The sequence below is a fragment of the Pongo abelii genome, chromosome 5, assembly GCF_028885655.2.
Source record: "Pongo abelii isolate AG06213 chromosome 5, NHGRI_mPonAbe1-v2.0_pri, whole genome shotgun sequence".
Classification (NCBI taxonomy): Eukaryota; Metazoa; Chordata; class Mammalia; order Primates; family Hominidae; genus Pongo; species Pongo abelii.
In genome coordinates, this window is record NC_071990.2 from 27,927,517 (window position 1) to 27,947,337 (window position 19,821).

General features: G+C 41.2%; 1 long non-coding RNA gene across 1 annotated transcript; it reads right to left on the reverse strand.

Moving 5' to 3' along the window:
* Positions 1-1,547: 1,547 nt before the first annotated feature.
* Positions 1,548-19,795, reverse strand: LOC129060182 (uncharacterized). Its single transcript, XR_008526669.2, has 3 exons — positions 18,795-19,795; positions 16,771-18,315; positions 1,548-3,613 (listed from the first exon to the last, which is right to left on the reverse strand). It is a non-coding gene; the product is annotated as an uncharacterized LOC129060182 (long non-coding RNA).
* Positions 19,796-19,821: the final 26 nt, after the last annotated feature.

Consider the following 19,821-nt stretch of genomic DNA (forward strand, 5'->3'; position numbering starts at 1 on the left):
TCAAAAGCAAAAAGAAGGGCCAGGCTCACACCTGTAATTCCAACACTTTGAGAGGCAGAGGTGGACAGATCACTTCAGCTCAATAGCTCCAGACCAGCCTGGGCAACATGGCAAAACCTTGTCTCTACAAAAAAATACAAAATTATCTGAGCCTTATGGTACATACCTATAGTCCCAGCTGCACAGGAAGCTGAGGTGGGAGGATCACTTGAGCCTGGAAGGTGAAGGTTGCAGTGAGCCCGAGATCGCACCATTGCGCTCCAGCCTGGGGATTGAGCCAAACTTTGTCAAAAAGAGAAGAAGGAAGGCGAGGGGAGGGGAGGGGAGGGGAGGGGAGGGGAGGGGAGGGGAGGGGAGGGGACGGGAGGGGAAGGGAAGAAAGGGGAGCAGAGAAAGAAGGAAGCAGAGTTTTCACAGACTGGAGCTGGACACTCCTTACCCTTGTGAGGGTCTTGAAAACTTCCAAAACTATTTTGTCTCTGGAAATTTGCTGAAACCTAAAAATGATTACATATAGTCTCATGGAATAATGACTGTGAACTCTAAAAGCCTAAAACATGTGGAGAGATCCCATAGACCACATGCTACATTTCTATCATCCCCGCCTAACACACAGGTTCAAATACCCATATGCACAAAACAAGTACTTAAGAAAGCTCCCGGGCTGGGCGCCGTGGCTCACGCCTGTAATCCCAACACTTTGGGAGGCCGAGGCGGGCGGATCACGAGGTCAGGAGATCAAGACCATCCTGGCTAACACAGGTGAAACCCCATCTCTACTAAAAATACAAAAAAAATTAGCCGGGCGTGGTGGCGAGTGCCTGTAGTCCCAGCTACTCGGGAGGCTGAGGCAGGAGAATGGCGTGAACCTGGGAGGCGGAGCTTGCAGTGAGCCGAGACCGCGCCACTGCGCTCCAGACTGGGCGACAGAGCAACGTCTCAAAAAAAAGAAAGCTCCCAAAATTTGGTTTACTATATGTTATTTGACCAATGAATGGCTGTGTTTAGGTTGCTGAATATACAAGAAACCTTAAAACAGTTAATTTTTTTTTTTTTTTTTTGAGACAGAGTCTCACTCTGTCACCCAGGCTGGAATGCAGTGATGCTATCTCAGCTCACTGCAATGGCCACCTCCTGGGCTCAAGCAATTCTCTCTCCTCAGCCTCCTGAGTAGCTGGGATTACAGGTGAACGCCACCACACATGGCTAATTTTTGTATTTTTGTAGAGACAGGGCTTCACCATGTTGGCCAGGCTGGTCTCGAACTCCTGACCTCAGGTGATCCACCTGCCTCAGCCTCCCAAAGGGCTGGGATTACAGACGTGAGCCACCACACCCAGCCCAGTTAGCTAATTTCTATTTTAACATATTAAAATTTTTAATGTTGGTCATTTTGAGACCAATGCTATAATTCTTATATCATTAAGTTATGAAAATTAATGACATCTAAAATTAAAAATTGTAAACATGAAACTGACAATCACAATGAGAAACTCTTTAAATGGACAGCAAGCTGACTAAAACATTAAGAAAAGTTGATTGCCACATTTTGCTGATCATTAGTCTCTACCTAGTAAGTGACAGTGGGGGCTTATTCAAAGGAATTGTAAAAGATATGCCATAGTTTTAAGGAAAGAGCTTAACATTGGAGTCTGCATATCTAGGTTCATATCTTGGCCCCATTGTTTAGAAGCTATGCCACTGCAAGCAATAATTTAACCTCCCTATTTCAGAGTATGCAAAATTGTAAAATAAGAATAATATTGTCCTTCAGTGTTGTGGTAAGATAAAGAATGTGGAAATGCACTATAAATTGTCAAGCATTATGTAAATGCAAAGAACTATGAGCATGTCTGGCTAACGTCACACCTTTTCTTCATTTTCCTAGATCACCGTCAATCATGGCATGCTATTAGCCACTCCCTCCTTCAAGGTGTCAGCAGGGCTATGCTTTCTGAAGGCTCTAGGGGAGAATCTGTTCTACACCTTTCTTTTAGCTTTTGGTGCTGCCAGAAATCTTTAGTATTCCTTGGCTTGTAGACACATTATTCTAATCTCTGCCTCTGTTGTCATATAGTGTTCTCCCTGTGTGTCTGTGTCTGTCTCTGTTTTCTTGTCTGATCCTTTATAAAAAGTTGGGCTGGCTGGTGCAGTGGTAATCCCACCACTTTGGGAGGCCAAGGTGGGCAGATGGCTTGAGCTCAGGAGTTAAAGACCAGCCTGGGCATTATGGTGAAAACCCATCTCTACTAAAAATACAAAAATTAGCCAGGCATGGTGGTGTGCGCCTGTAGTCCCAGCTACTTGGGAGGCTGAGGTGGGAGGATCCCTTGAGCCCAGGAGGTTGAGGCTGCAGTGAGCTGAGACTATGCCACTGCACTCCAGCCTAGGTGACAGAGTGAGATCCTGTCTCAAAAGAAAAAAAAAAAGTTGGGCTATAACTTCTTTGATCTTTCCCAATATAGCTCTTAAGCAACCACTCTACATAAATCCTCCTCCTCCAGTAAAGCATACTCTGTGCTTAGACTTTTTCTTTTGCTTGAAAAGGTCTCCCTACTCTTCTCGATGTAGGCAAAGATTCACATCCTGGAATGTTCAGCTCAAGTTCTATTATTTGGAAGCTTACCAAACCAATCGATTTGTTCTCATGTTTCTCTAAGCTCAAACACAGTGGCCTACCGCATTAATTTGGCAATTAATCATGCATCATCTTTTTTAGTTTCTTGTATGCTCACTTACAACTTATTTAACTTATTTGCTTTTTGTTTTTACTTGTCAATTACATTGTAAATCTTCTTAGAGTAAGGCATACAGTGATTTATTTATATTTCCTGTAGCATTTAGCAGACCCAGGTTCTTAAAAGTATTTATTTAATACTATGTGGTTTAACAATTTCTTTCAACAGGTATAACTGGATATAAAATTAGAAGCTATCTTTATTCTCAACTCTCTATCAGTTCATTCTACACAAAAAGGAAACCCTTGTCATCTGACATTCTTCACCTCCAACAATATAATATCAGCTTACAATCTTCTGTAGATTTAAATTAAACATCTCCTCTTGCATTATTGTGCTCATGGATCCTAAAAACTCAAATCTCTGACCGCCCCCCCCCCCCCACAATTCCAAGCTCTCCCTTCCCGCCTGCTGTCTCAGCTCATCAAATTCTCTCTCATTCCACCAATGGACCAACCAACCACCTTCTCCCTGTTTTCTGGAAGTAGTTCTCAAAACTAGCTCTGCAGTTCCCTCATCAAGATGGTCAGCAATTGCTCCAACATCAGAAGCTCCAAGCTCTGCTCCTGGTGTGCATATCAGACCATGGCCACCTACAAGAAAGCTTCCAAAGACCCTAGAAGAGGACTCATCAAATTGCCTAAAGCACCAGCACAAGATCTCTTGCCCAGAAAAGCTCCACTTCAAATTATATTAATATTCCCAGGTGTTCTCTTCCTTTATCTTTATTATTGGAAGTCTCTCTTATTTGGAAGAAAAGTGGAATCCAGCGTTGCTGTGCTCTTTGATTCTAATACCATTTATAAAATGGCTCCTGGAGTATGGAATCTAGATTTCTGGGAGATTCCTTCATGCACTGTTGTTGAGGGACATTCCTAAGGCAAGAAATATCATTGTTAATATTGAAAAATCACAAAAATTCCTACTGAATTTAAAATAAAATTAAAGTAATTTATTGTAAATGAAATGTGGCTATAAAAAACAAAGGAGAGGTGAGATGACAGGGAAAATGAAGTTAGGGAAAAAAACAGTCAACTCTTCCCCCAAAAAAGAGCACTTGTTACCCAACTACAATTTTTAAAAAATGACTCTAGTTATCCAACTGTCAAAAAAGTAAAAAACACAGACTGACAGAATGAACTGGAGTCCTGAACAAACATAAGCCCAGCAAGGGTTTCAAAGAACAAGAAAGGAAAAAAGTACATAATTAATATTTGATAATTTTTTTTTTTTTTTAGACAGAGTCTCCCTCTGTCACCTAGGCTGGAGTGAAGTGGCACGATCTCGGCTCACTTCAACCTCCATCTCCTGGGCTCAAGTGATTATCTTGCCTCAGCCTCCTGAGTAGCTGGGACACAGTCATGCACCACCACGCCAGGCTAACTTTTTGTATTTTTAGTAGAGACGGGTTTCACCATGTTGCCCAGGCTGGTCTTGAACTCCTGAGCTCAGGCAATCCGCCCGCCTTGGCCTCCCAAAGTGCTGGGATTACAGGTGTGAGCTACTGCACCCAGCCTAATATTTGATAATTAAATGAGAATCTAAGAGGGTCAAAACAATATTCTGGCAATAAGTGGTAGTTTCTAATAAACAGCAAGCACAACACAGCCTTACCAGAGTACAAATGTACAGAGAAATAATGTGACGTATTAACTAGACCTGATTCCAGAACCTTGTTGACTTGATAAACCACGACCATTAAAAAAATGACAGAGCAGTACCAGACTCAGGGAATACCTGTGTTAAGCAGGTGGAAGGAGACAGAAGGAAGTTGTTTTAATTGAAAGCATTTTGAAGATAGTGAATGAAGGTCTTTGGGGAAGATACTAATTTATCTAGTATTTGTGGTGCCAGGTTTCTCTACCCCCCCAAAAAAACCTGAATAATTAATGACAGCAGATTAAACTCAAGAAGCTCTGGATTTTACTGGGAGAAGGAAAGAGAGGTAAGACATCTTTGCCTTTTTCTTTCCATAGCTTACTACAGTGCCTGGCACATCATATATATTTCAATACATACAGGTATTCACTACATATTTCTTTAAGTAGTTAATTTATTATACAATAAAAGATGAAACATTGATAGCCGGTTATACAGCTAAAGAAGAAAGGTAATTTGAATACTATTGAAGAAATGGAGGTTTTCATCAGAGACAAAATAAATGTTTGTATATGATATGGTTTGGCTCTGTGTCCCCACCCAACCCTCATCTCGAATTGTAATTCCCATGAGGGAGGGACCTGGTGGGAGATGGCCTTGCTAACACTTGGACGCAAATATTAGATTATTCAATAAGAGAGTCTTTTAATTCCTGTTACGGATCATCTCCAAAAGCACAAAACATGTGCTTTGAAAAAGTACAGCTAAAAATCTAGGAAATTGTATGTAAAACAAACATAAAAATACTCTAAAAGATGGAGAAAAGAAGGCAGACTGGCTAGAGATATCAGGACCCAAGGAACAACATTGTGGTGATTTCCTTTTCCTTTTGTTTGTTACATGACTGGATTGAGTGCTGAAGAAGCCAGGATCCAAGAAATGTCAATGGCCACAGACCAAAGAAAGCACCAAGAAAAAAAGCACCAAGGATTCCCTTGACCAAGAAAGACTTTCTCTAGCTAAAGGACCAGGAAAGAAGTAGCCTAGAAAAACAGTCAACTTTTAGACAATCCTTCCTAGAACCTTCAGACTATTTAATTCCTTGAATCTCCCCGAGGAATTGTTTGCCAGGTACGTTATCCTTACAGTCACAATTGGGGAAGCCACAAGGGAATGAAGTAATTTTTACTGGAATTGAGGGAGCTTATCAAGATTGAGTTCCCAGAAGCTGCAAATAAGCTATAAATTTTAATGTGAGGGAGTCCTTTCATCACTCTAGCTCTCACTGCACCAGATATACCCTGCCCAAGAATCATTCCATCCCTCACCCTTGTGCATCCCAGGGGGAAGAGCAACATTCTCCCCTTTTTGTATTTTCCATTCCCTCTGAGTGAGACTTGGAAACTAACATCCCTGCCTGAGAGCACTGATATGAGCATCTGGTAAGTACAATGGGAAGTGAGCAGGCTTGGAGAAACAAGGAGAAAGCATGTCTTAAACAAGTTTAGGCTTCACTCAAGGTCAACAGGCATTGCCTAAAATATAGTAGGTACCTAATAACTACTCATGGGATGAATGAATGGATTGATTAATAGCAGCCAACTCTGTGAAGGTGTGAAATCCTAGATGCTGTGGTAGCTTAGTGAAGAGTGGGCTAGATTTCAAATCAAGAAGCCTTAATTCAGATTCTGGCTTTGCTAAAACTCTGTTTTAGCAAACTAATGAAGATATGTGATATATATATTAGAGTTGTGAGGATTAACAAACTGAAAATATTTATTTAGTGTGGCATAGAGTACTTGATAGTGGTAACTCTTGTCTTTACATTTTTTATATCTTTGTAAAAAATATACAGTCATAGAATTTATTCAGCTGATTTCATGTACTTTAAATTGTTGTATCATGTTTCCAACAGGTAAAATATTTGCTTTATGGAAAACTGAGAAAGAGGGGTAATGTCTTTATTCTCATCACTACTGCCACTACCTTCCTGCACTAATGAGATCAATAAATACTCATGATCCTGCACCAAAAGTATTTCTATGTGTCTATACTCCTTTTTAATGTGCCCTATAAATTACTGAAAAGCCTTTTAATTTTTCCAGGATATTTGTTTTCCAGAGTAGCCCTTTATACATTCTCAATGTTTGATAAGTTCTGCAACCTAATCATACAAAGAGTTAGGATAAGAGATAATAATAGGCATGGGTGAAAAAAAAAACAAACCTGTAGTTGAAAAAGCTGAGTAAATGAAGCCTGAAATGCCAATGAGTATGAACTTGGCCCAAGGTTATGAACAAAAAGGAAGGTACTTGTGTCTTCAGAACTGAGATTAGAAAGAATCCAATGTGGTAGAGAAGAAAGTCAAAGTGCAAAGGTGGGAGGAAAAATAAATAAGTGAAAATCTCTTTAGATGGTCAAAGATATTAAGCAACGAGTCATAGTTGAAGCAGCATTCTGTGACTCTTTTCCCTTTTTCTATAAATCTACTTATTCTTCCCTCTCTGCAGGCAGGTTTCCTCTATTATTCAGCCTACAGAGCATAAAGTGACCATAGCTCAAATCTTTAAATTTCATGCCTCCACTGTTCAAGAGATAACCCCATTTTACTTGGCTATTCCCCATCTCCCTCAAAGTCCCCTGAGTGAAAGGGCAGAGACTTTTATGAAACTAGGGAGAAGACTACAGGAGCTGTTTTCTGTTGGAAATCTGTCTTTTAAGCAGAAGTGAAGGATCCACACACTAAAAGTGGTTACTGTCAAGGTAGAGAGGAATTCCACAACCTATATGCAAAATGGAAAAAGGTATTGGCACTTTGGGCTCCAGAGAACAAAGGGCTGCCTGTCAAAAGCAGCTCTGAGAGGATCAATGCCCTGACCTTAGCATTAAAATAGGCACTGGCAGAAGTAGCAATGAGCAATCTAGATCAGAAGACTCCATTCACCAGGGAGAGGGCAGAAAGTTCATTTGAAAACTTTCTGGGGACTCTAAATAGAAATTATGGAAAATGATAAAAGCAGAGATTTCTGTGGTACCCAACACGAGATATAAAGGTAAAGGAGGACACAGTGAGATAAAAACCTTCCAGAAAGAACTTTTAATATTTTAATTCCTTTGCTTCCTGCAAAACTCAGTTTGTCCTCCTCTTCATCTATGTCCCCTTGATATTCCATAGTGAAAATCCTGTCTCCTGCCATCTCCATAGTTGTTAAAGAACATTGACTAAACTAATGCTATGTGGCTGGAGTTGTGCCAAGTGGTATGATACATCTATAACTTGTGTTTCCTGAAACTAGTCAGCCTGAAGACCAGGTATAAACAGGAGGCTGTTATTTTATCCACCACGATACATACTGCAGCCTATGAAAAACTGCTTTACTTATTTCTGGGAGTTCCCAGGAAATTCCCACATGAGCTCCATATTCACCAGAGTCTAAAATGCCAAAGCCTTCCTCCATTTTGCATAGAAGTGTATAGAATGCCTCTCTTTCATTCTTTTATTTTCACGCTTTATTATTCAATGGAAAAGGCATTCAACAGAGTCCTTCAGTTCTCACCACCAGACTCTCCAACTCTTTGGCTTAGACACATAACAGTGGGGCTGGATGGAAAACCAGTCATAGAGTCACATGTAGTGTTGTCTTGCATCCCTTGGTATGCAGCTCATTCCATCCAAAAAATCAGTCTGACTTCATAGGCAACTATAAATCATTGTTCATAAAACTGGGTTTTCCTACATAACTATGAATAAGATTCAATACATGTGCTTTCCAAAACACCACAAGAAAGAATCATGAAAAAAAGCCAAAACAACTATATACTATACGGCCTAGGATAAAAATTATTATAAAATGTACATTGAGAGTACATATTTCAGAAGACATTTTCTGAGTCTTTAATAAGTATATTCATTCATTCATTCATTCATTCAACAAATACATACCGAGTACTGCAACCTTGGCCTCCTGGGTTCAAGCGATTCTCCTGCCTCAGCCTCCCAAGTAGATGGGATTACCGGCATGTGCCACCACGCACAGCTAATTTTTGTATGTTTAGTAGAGACGGGGTTTTGCCACATTGGCCAGGCTGGTCTGGAACTCCTGGCTTCATGTGATTCTCCTGCCTCAGCCTCCCAAAGTGGTGAGATTACAGGCATGAGCCACCTGCCCCTGGCTGTATGCTAGACATTCTACACATGCAGTAATTTTTTTAAAAGACAAATTTTCTGTTCTTATGAACTTTACATTTTACTGATTACAAATTAAAAATCAAAAAATATATTTGTGGGGGAGGACAAGAAAATTTCAGATAATGATTAGTGATATGAAGACAAAAACAGGGCAATGTTATAAAGAATGTCTTGAGGGAAGCTTTAGATAGGGTGGTCAGAGAATTCCAAAATGAGAAAAAACATGTAGACATAAAATTTCAGTGTGTCAGAAAATTCTAAGGGTTACAAATTAATCATAGCAAGGGATGGCTAGAGAGGTAAGAAAGAGATCATGGGGCCAAGCACGGTGGCTCATGCCTATAATCCAAACACTTTGGGAGGCCCAGGCAGGTGGATCACCTGAGGTCAGGAGTTCGAGACCAGCCTGGCCAACATGGAGAAACCCTGTCTCTATTAAAAATATAAAAATTAGCCGGGCATGGTGGCATGCACATGTAGCGGGGGGAATCATGAAAAACCTTGTATGTCATGATAAGGGATTTGGAATTTGGTTTGAAGGCAATTAAAAACTATTAGAATGTTTTAAGAAATAAAGTGGAGAAATTTTTGTTGTAGAAGGATAATTCTGGATCGTAAGGGAAAAATCTGTGGGAAGGAAAACCAATTAGAAATTCATTGCAATTTGTGGGGCACGTGGCTCATGCCTGTAATCCCACCACTTTGGGAGGCTGAGACAGGAGAATCATATGAGGCCAGGAGTTCCAGACCAGCCTGGCCAACGTGGCAAAACCCCGTCTCTACTAAAAATACAAAAATTAGCTGGGCATGGTGGCATGTGCCTGTAATCCCATCTACTTGGGAGGCTGAGGCAGGAGAATCGCTTGAATCCAGGAGGCCAAGGTTGCAGTAAGCAGAGATTGCACCACTGCACTCCAGCTTGGGTGACAGAACAAGACTCTGTCTCAAAAAAAGAAAAAGAAAAAAAGAAAGAAATTCATTGCAATTATCTAGATAAGAGATGGTGGTGAGAGTCTGACTTGATCACTCAGCCCACAAGTGATGAGGTCTGGTTTCAATGTAGGCTAACTTCAGAGTTCACATTTTCCAGCATCTTTTCTCCCTCTTACAGGGTCCTCCATTCTTCTGAAACTATCCCCTTTGTGTACAAGACTGTCTTCTTAATTATTTTCCATGACAATATTTTTCCTCTACAACCTGATTCCAAGATTCTCAGGTCAAGAACTCTGTCTTCTATTACTTTGTGTTTTCTGCAACTCCCAGAAATGCAAGACTCAAAGTAATAATATACTTTATATACATGAACCCTTTCTTTGTAGTTGTAGTTAAAATATTACAAAAATACTAAAAGAGAATCTTTTAAATCTGCCTCCCTGTTTCACACAACTTTTTCTCTGTGTTCTTCTTTAGTTTTATCTACATGTATTATGTAACTTCGGGTGTTACATAACTTTTTAACTTATTTGTAAATATTTTCCTATGTTGCTCACAGTTCATGTAAACTACTTTTAGAGGCTTAACTTTTTATACTTGTCAAGTAAATTAATATATTTTTCTTTTGAATCTTGAATAAATAATATCATTTATTTTCATTTTATTAATCCTAAATGGTAGGTGTCTGGTTTTCAAGCAGGGGGGGTCATATAGTGTTGGAAAAATTCATCATTTAAATCTCATTTTTTGACATAAAGTCATTTAGTATGTCACTCATTGATGCATTTCAACACACAGCAGTCAGTCATATACAAGGCAGAACATGCAAGAGTTGGTGACAACATCACAAGTAGGAAAAGAATCTCTGCTTACTGAGGGGAGATATATACAGATCGCATGGACATCTTGGATAAGGTGAGGTTCCAGTAAGAGAAGATAGATGTAAAGACAACTGATGAGGTAGGACATACCAAAGGTTCAGTGAGGTTTGAGAGAGAGCATCAGAGAGAAGGTAGGATGGCCTAAAGAAAGAACACTTAGTAAGTGGTACTAGACTAGGTGAATATATAAAAAATAACAAGGCACATTTTTTTTACTGGCAAAAATATTTCATTCTCTGGGTCTTCATGCAGATATATTCAAGCAATGGAAAGGAAAAATCAAACCAATATCTCTGAATTTCTCCTCCTGGGCTTCTCAAGTTGGCAACAATTGCAGGTGCTACTCTTTGCACTTTTCCTGTGTCTCTATTTAACAGGGCTGTTTGGAAACTTACTCATCTTGCTGGCCATTGGCTCGGATCACTGCCTCCACACACCCATGTATTTCTTCCTTGCCAATCTGTCCTTGGTAGACCTCTGCCTTCCCTCAGCCACAGTCCCCAAGATGCTACTGAACATCCAAACCCAAACCCAAACCATCTCCTATCCCGGCTGCCTGGCTCAGATGTATTTCTGTATGATGTTTGCCAATATGGACAATTTTCTTCTCACAGTGATGGCATATGACCGTTATGTGGCCATCTGTCACCCTTTACATTACTCCACCATTATGGCCCCGCACCTCTGTGCCTCTCTGGTAGCTGTACCTTGAGTCATTGCCATTTTGAACCCTCTCTTGCACACTCTTATGATGGCCCATCTGCACTTCTGCTCTGATAATGTTATCCACCATTTCTTCTGTGATATCAACTCTCTCCTCCCTCTGTCCTGTTCTGACACCAGTCTTAATCAGTTGAGTGTTCTGGCTACAGTGGGGCTGATCTTTGTGGTACCTTCAGTGGGTATCCTGGTATCCTATATCCTCATTGTTTCTGCTGTGATGAAAGTCCCTTCTGCCCAAGGAAAACTCAAGGCTTTCTCTACCTGTGGATCTCACCTTGCCTTGGTCATTCTTTTCTATGGAGCAATCACAGGGGTCTATATAAGCCCCTTATCCAATCACTCTACTGAAAAAGACTCAGCCGCATCAGTTATTTTTATGGTTGTAGCACCTGTGTTGAATCCATTCATTTACAGTTTAAGAAACAATGAACTGAAGGGGACTTTAAAAAAGACCCTAAGCCAAAGAAAAATCTTCTCCCAGTGATTTATACAGGCTGCAAGGAGTTCAACAGGAGTCATATTTTAATATCATTTTCATTCTCATCATAATTGCAAAGCTGTTATTAAATATCTAATTTGATTTATTACTAACCTAAGTTTACTACAAACTCTAGGAGTAACATAATCTTATTATTAATTTGAGCTCCCTAAGATATTATTGATGTGGGTGACTATTTATATATAAAGTCCCTAAAAATCACAATAAAAATATGAAATAAACATTTGAATGTATCACTAAGACATCACACGCAGCTCAGATAAATATGTGAATATACCACAGGGAGCACAAAATGGATCATTTTCCCAGGACTGCTCTCCTCCCAGAGTGGACTTGAGTAGTCATGTTGTTGTGCATAAAAAACACTGTAGAATAAAATTACTATGTAATGAAAGATTCGAATCATAGCTGCAATGTGAGGTCAAAGAGAGAGGATATCGGTGAGGGCTTACAAGGTCAAACACAGCTTCGGGAAAAAGATGACAGTTAATCTGGGTCCTGAACATGGGTACGTTTTACATAGGAATGATAACAATATTCAAAACACACGAAGGTTTGTGGGTAAGAGGTAGCATGGTATGTTAGTATGAAAAAACAATTGAAAAAATTAACCTGAATGTAGTAGAGTCTATATTAGAGACTGATGAGAGTGAGGGATAGAGTTATTTCTCACTCTGATGTTTTGCACCTATGCACATTTTATGATTATATTGTATATATTTCCTATAATTTGTCTGTATTCCCATGTGTAAAAAGTGAAATTTATGTCTACATCTATATCTATACAAATCTTCATGCTAGTCTTCCAAGAATTGTCTGGCATACTATTAATGTCATTTTAATGCTTAAAATTCTGTATTTGTCATTTACTCTGGACTATGCATAAAGTTATCCATATGTAGACTATATCTGTAATGAAAGCTTATGCCTTTGTGGCTTTTGATTTAGAGCTCATATCTGATTTAACTGGCTGTTTTGTGTGTCTACAATGTCTCCCAGAGCCCTGAAAAAGTGCATTTTTTCATATGCTATATATCCCAATTTTAAGTCATATAATCCAAAATATCTCTTCAAACTTGGTAAAAAATATTTTCAACCATTTTATATGATATAATAATTTACAGGGAGAAGCAGAGATTTAAAAGATAAGAGTTGGGTAGTTGAAAAATTGCTGGAAGGGTTGGAGAACTAGACTGAGGGGCCCACAGCCAAAACAACATATAGAACCATCTCAGGGGCTGACCACCAAAGTTACTGTCACTGAACACTGGGTCTCACAGCTTGTGCCACTGACACTACCTGCCCTGGATGTTGGATGCCTATGCTAGCTTGATGCCGCTGCTGATACATAAATTAGACATTTTTGCCACTGCCACCACTACTAGAGAGATTTTCCACTGCTTCTAGTTCTTTGTACCACCTATCCTTGATTCAAATTGCAGGAAGGCTGTATTTGATTAGTCAAACAGAACACATGCCCTTGCCCTAAGTACAAGGAAGACCAAGAAAGAGAATATCTTCAATTTTCACCTCTACTGAACACCATGCTGTGCCTCCCAGATCCCCTTTTAGGACTGAAGAATGCATTTCTCCAGTTGCTGGGAGTGTTGTGGCTAGTAGCCTTTTCAGACAGTCCTCACTCTCAGTCCCTCTCCAGAAACTGCCCTCCGCTGGAAAGAACCACTTGGCCCAAGGTCATAACCCCACCATAGGATAAGCTTCAACCAGATACTGGTCTCTTGAGGCAGTATAAAGTCCTAACCTCCTCAGGACAACTCTGAAGGGCCATGTTAGTTCTATGGGAGCAGCCAAAGCTTTTGTTGTAATTGCATCACAGCCCAACTTCTCCTTTCTGCCCAATGCTGCTGCCTTTACTGTCTCACAGGTGTTCATCCTGAGATCACTACCTATAAACTTCCTGTGTGTCATCTGTAACAGCACCTATAATGAAACAGTTAGGACATTCTCTAAATATAATTCAATAAAACTAAAAAGTAATGACAATCAGAAAGAGAAAAGTCCTCCATTTGAAATGTTTTTAATTCTCTCCTAAGTAACTATTGATTCAAGAAGAAAATATAAACACTTAAGGATATCTGGAAAAATGACAATAATCAAAACACTGCATAAGAGAAGTATGAGAAGAGCTACAGCAGTGTGCAAAGGGGAATTCATAGCCACAAGCACATAAAATACAGATTTTCTAATTAATTAAGGATCCAACTGAAAGGTTAGAAAAAGACAACAAAATAAACCAAAGGGATGAAAAAGAAATTAAGAGAAAATAAGAAATTAATGAATCAGAAAACAGAAAACTAAGTAAATAAATAAATCCAAGAGATTGATATTTTAAAAACAATTAAGAAAATAGGCTGGGCGCGGTGGCTCACGCCTGTAATCCCAGCACTTTGGAAGGCAGAGGCGGGTGGATCACGAGGTCAGGAGATTGAGACCATCCTGGCTAACATGGTGAAACCCCGTCTCTACTAAAAAAAAATACAAAAAAAAAAATTAGCCAGGCATGGTGGCAGGCGCCTGTAGTCCCAGCTACTTGGTAGGCTGAGGCAGGAGAATGGCGTGAACCCAGGAGGCGGAGCTTGCAGTGAGCCGAGATGGCACCACCGCACTCCAGCCTGGGAGACAGAGCGAGACTCTGTCTCCGTCTCAAAAAAAAAAAAAAGGAAAGAAAAGAAAATAGAGAAACTACTACCTAAACTAATTAACAAAAAAAGAGAAGAGCACAAATATACACAGTAAGAAACAGAGGAAATATCTACAGAAACAGAAAATGTGAAGAAACAAAAAACTAAGGTGCTTTACTACTTTGGTTTAACCTATGCAAAAAAGTTTGGAAATCTAAACAAAACGAGTAATTTTCTAGGAAAACAAATTTATCAAAACCAACACATATAAAATCTGGACAGACTAATTTCCATAGAATGAATAAACTTTTCAAAGGACTAACATCCAAAAAGAACCAAACCTGGAAGAGTTCATAAGGTATTTATACCAAACCTTAAATAATTATCAGAACATTTTTTAAAACTTATAAAATGTATTCAGAATGAGCAATATTAATATCAAAATCTGGCAGAGATTAGGCAACATTGAACTAGACAAATCCCACTCATAATTATGAGGCCAAAAAATGTAAATATTAGCAAAAGGAATTCAGCAGTGGAAAAAGGATCAATGGTCCATAAATGAAAGGCATTGTGGGGAGCACAACTATGGGCAGATATTTGGGACCAATTGCAACAAGCAAGGGCTGAAGTCACAGTGTTCCATGCAGCAGCTCAAACAATCATCCCCTAATGGAAATATGTAAGAGAATATTCTGGCCTGAGCCTAGTCAGTGATCACCTCTGAAGAAACAGATACAGCACACTGATATATCAGAAGAGAGGTCACAGGGGGCTGCATACTACATGCAAACTAGCCCAACAAGTTGGCTTACCAGTGTCCAAACAACAGTAGAAAAGACAATAAAAAATTGTCCTATTTATTGCCAGGCCCATCGCCAGCAAGTGCCAATGACCAATAAAAACATAAAAAGAGGAGAGAAAGCCATTGACACATGGCAAATAGATTATATTGGCCCACTCCCTAAGAGAAGGGATACTGATATGCACTCACATCCATAGGCAATGTGAGTGGCCTTTTGCAAGCTCTTCCTTGTCAAAAAGCAAACAAGACCTTGAATATACAAGGTCTGCACACTTGCAATTAATGTATGGTACTTCAGAATAATCATCAGTGATTAAGGAACACATTTCACAGGTTCCCTGATTTTAGACTGGGCAGAAAAGGAGGGCATTACACGGCAATTTCATCTGCTCTACAACCCACAGGGAACAGGACTTATAGAGAGAGAAAAAAAAAAAAAAACCTTAAAGGAACAAACTGAGCTCTTGACAGGATTCCCCTCATTGACAAATTGGGCTGTGGCTTTAATGGAAGCTATATGTTCTTTCATGAGCCCTCTGTTATGGGAGGAGAGTGAGTTTATAAATGTCCGGTAGGCATAGTCTGCTGCAAAGCATGCAGGTGTGGAAAAAATTAGACACTGTCTTAAGCCCTAACTCAGTCCCACACAAATGCCCTGATTTTGCAGTCCCCTGGTCCCATAAAGCCTGGGCAGGGAACATTGAGATGGGACCTGGGGTGGAAAGTACCACCAAGCTGGATTGGTATCCTTATTCCCCTGAGGCAGGAGGCCACTATCTCTCTGGACCTGACCCTCACTTTCCTTTTCAATGAAGGGTCTGGGGAGGCACAATGGCAGTGGGCAGGCAGTGCCCCCATACCAATGGGAACCAAAGTGACACCAGTACAGAGTCATCCAGCCCTATCACTGTAGAGTCTACAATTCCTCCCACACTGGGCAGAGGGTCTGATACAGCTCTCCTGGAAGATTCCCAAGGAAACCAGAATTATTGTAGCAAGGCAGAGTTAATACCAGTTTTATTATGCCAGAGGGTTGGAGACACCCTATGTGTTTCTAATAAATTTTTGTCATTTCACTGTTAGCTTGAGTTGCCTCCTCCTTTGGCTGTTATATCATTCCCACTGGCACCTGGAAATCCTTCCAAAATGTTTTCCTGGCCTGAGGCCATCAAACAGCCCATCTGCATGGCCAACCTAACTGCTGAGTGTTTGGTCTTATGCCCTTGAATAGCCATGTAGGAACTCCATGGTGGACAGAGCCACTACTGGGTAAAGACTGGATCTCTGTACAAACTTGGATAACCGGACAATACATATAAATAGGTACCCTAGATTCCTCTAACACCACACATGCAAATGTGAGTGATTGAGATATGACATTGAACAACTACAGACAAAATTTAAGTTTTTCCCTAAACATGTCCCATAGGAGGCAACCATCAAAGTGAAAACTGCCCTGAAGAGCATCAGGTTCTGGCAATGGAGATCATACTGTCAAATGTGGGATGGCTTTCTTTAGCTCATCCTTACAGCAAGGATGCTCTCTTGAGTTGTATAGATCTGTTGGGAACAACATAATCACTCTAAAGACATTCAGGTAATACCTAAGGTATTCTCCTAGTACCTAGGTTTCCTCCCAATTGCCCAATGCCAACACACCATTATCCTTAAGGTCACAGATTGATTTGTCACAAACAGTCTTGTAGGCCAGGAATATACTGAATTGCCCCAGATAGCACCCAGTGGCTCTCTGCTACTAACCTCTGGCCCTGGCTTCCCCTGGGGTGGCTTGGATGACTCCAGAATCTGTGGCACCATTCCTGTATCCCTCAATGAGTCCATCTGGAGAGGTCAGTGGAGTAGACCTGTTTTTTCTTGGTGGGGTTACTTATTGATTACATTTGTGCCTCCAGGAGGTTCTTCTGATATTGTGTAGAAGCTGGAAGCCCTTCAGAGATTTGTCTCCACAACTTTGAACGACACCAAACATGGTATGGAGGCCTTGAACACTGAAACAGCCGCAATGAAAAAAGTGGTCTACAAAACCAAATGGCCCTAAAGATGCTGACATCTGTGCAAGGGGGAACCTGTGCCCTTTACAAAAGTGAACATTGTGTGTATACTCCAGAAAAAGACGCTGAAGTTAATCAATCTGTCCTTCACTCACGAAAGCAATTACAGCTTACTGACCACATAGGGTATGCCTGGTGGTCTACACAAAGTCATGTTTTCCAGGATGGGGGGTCCTTGGTGGAAAGCTCTGCTAGGAAGCCTTTTGGAAAATGTGATTTTAGATCTTGTCAGGTGCACTTGTATTTACTGTTAGTGTAGGTTTTGTTTGCAGTGTTTCATAAAGCCAGGGGAAAGAAACTGCTGATGATCCCACTACCCTTTCTGACCAGCTCAGGGAATATATAGGAAGAGATGGGCATGTGAGATTGTAAGAGTCAGTCAGGAAAATGGATTGCAGGATCTGTGACTGGAAATCACAGAGCCTTCACTATTCTGTGACTGAAAATCAGAGTGCCTTGACCTCTCTGTGACCTAGCCAGCTGCAGATTTTTCCCAGCATGCTTGAACCCAAACTTGGGTCTTGAACATTCCCAGGCACTGATAAAGGTATCTAAGTTGTCGCCGAAAACACTGAAAGAAACTAACTCTGGCCCTGAGCCAAATTCTTTAAACCCTCATATAAACTCCATACCCTGACCCCCTCACTGCAGACATATCTAGGTAGAACATCCCTTTTCCCTCACTATCCATGGGGAGGATTTCTGCAACGCTATGTAAGTTCCCTTAATAAATGCTTTGGACAGATCACCTTGGCACATAGTGCTCCTTTCTTTGGAATCCCAGCCAGCCCCAACTACGACGGTTTTGGGCACTCCCTTGTGTGAACTCCCCTGCCACCACTTTTGGGGGACAAAACAGTACATATCTAATAGAATCATCTTGTTAAAAAGCAAGGGAACAACAAATACAAAATTTGTGATAATGTTTCCTCGGATGAGAGGAAGTACAGACAGGGACTAGAAAAAGAGTAGTATTAAATCTAAGTTGTTGTCAATCTATAGTTCTTATAGACTAGGTAATGGATTAAAAAATGTTCACACTTTAAGGCCATGCATGGACCAATGACAGCCAGTGGCTATAATTAATACCATTTTGAATATCTGAGTTCCACTGGGGTAAGGGGATGAATCAAACAAGGCCTCAGAAGAAAAGTTGCCTGGGAATGCAGGAAGGTTTTGCAGAGGAGGTGAAGTTTCAGTTGCATCCCTGCTGCGTGGGCTTCAATTTCACCACCTGAGATTTAAATAGAGGCAGGAGTCACTCAGGCTAGAGTGCAGTGGTGCAATCACAGCTCACTATTGCAGCCACCACCTCCTGGGCTCAGGCGATCCTCCCGCCTCAGCCTCCTGAGTAGCTGGGAGTACAGGTGCACTCCACAACCCCCGACTAATTTTTTTTTTTTTTTAATTTTTGTAGAGACGAGGTCCCAACTATGTTGCCCAGGCTGGTCTCGAACTCCTGAGTTCAATTAATCCTCCTGCCTTTGCCTCGCAAAGCGGGGAATCAGAAAAGTGAGCCAACATGCCCAACCCACTAGTGTTAAAAAATAAAAACAAAAGCAATAATCTGACAGATAGAGCCAGGGAGGGCTATGAAGAGACACTTCTCAGGCTTGTATGCCTCATAAGAAAACTATCACATATGACTGCAAAACCCACCTTACACCAAAAATACTTCTGCAAGGACATCCGCCCAGCAACTGTTTGTCTAACCTCAGACTGGTGTCATCCTCGGATCCTTGCTCTGTCGCCCAGGCTGGAGTGCAGTGGCGTGATCTCAGCTCACTGCAACCTTCACCTCCTGGTTTCAAGCGATTCTCCTGTCTCAGCCTCCCAAGTAGCTGGGACTACAGGCGCCCACCACCACACCCAGCTAGTTTTTATATTTTTAGTAGAGACGGGATTCCACCATGTTGGCCAGGCTGGCCTCGAACTCCTTGTTAAATACAGTGAGTTCTAAATTTCTCTTCAAAGAATCAGTATGTCAGTATGTTCAGTTCTTTGTTCTCCATTTTAAACTTTAACTTCCTCGTTTTCCTCGTCTCCTTGCCTCTAGTTTCAGTAAACAACCTTTTCCACCAGTTCTAATCAGTAGTTCACATCTGTTCCCCTGGTGACCTGCTCCGTCCTGAGTCACCCCTGATCACCTGCTCTGTCCTGAGTCACCTTTAGTCACCTGTTCCGTAACCGTCCTTCCCACTGAAACTGCTCACCCTACCACTCCGGCTCATACCCCTGTCTCTTTAAAACAGCCAATCGGAATTAACTTAGACTGTGCGGTCCAACCCTAGCCAGTAAGGGAACGACACAGCACTAGGGACTACCTGCGTCAGGGATAAGAACCCCTTCCCCTCCCTTGTTCAGGTGTGCTCTCGCCATTGCTCCATCCGTGAGACGCACCCTTCTATAGAAGTAAATTGCTTTGCTGAGAAAATCTGTGCTCGAGTGTGTATCTTTTGTTTTCTTCTTCTTTTTCTGAGACTGAGTCTCACTCTGTCACCCAAGCTGGAGTGCAGTGGCGCGGTCTCGGCTCACTGCAAGCTCCGCCTCCCGGGTTCAAGCGATTCTCCTGCCTCAGCCTCCCGAGCACCTGGGACTACAGGGGCGTGCCACCACGCCCGGCAATTTTTTTTTTTTTTTTGTATTTTTAGTAGACACAGGGTGTCACCGCGTAAACCAGGATAGTCTCGATCTCCTGACCTCGTGATCCGCCCGCCTCGGCCTCCCAAAGTGCTGGGAC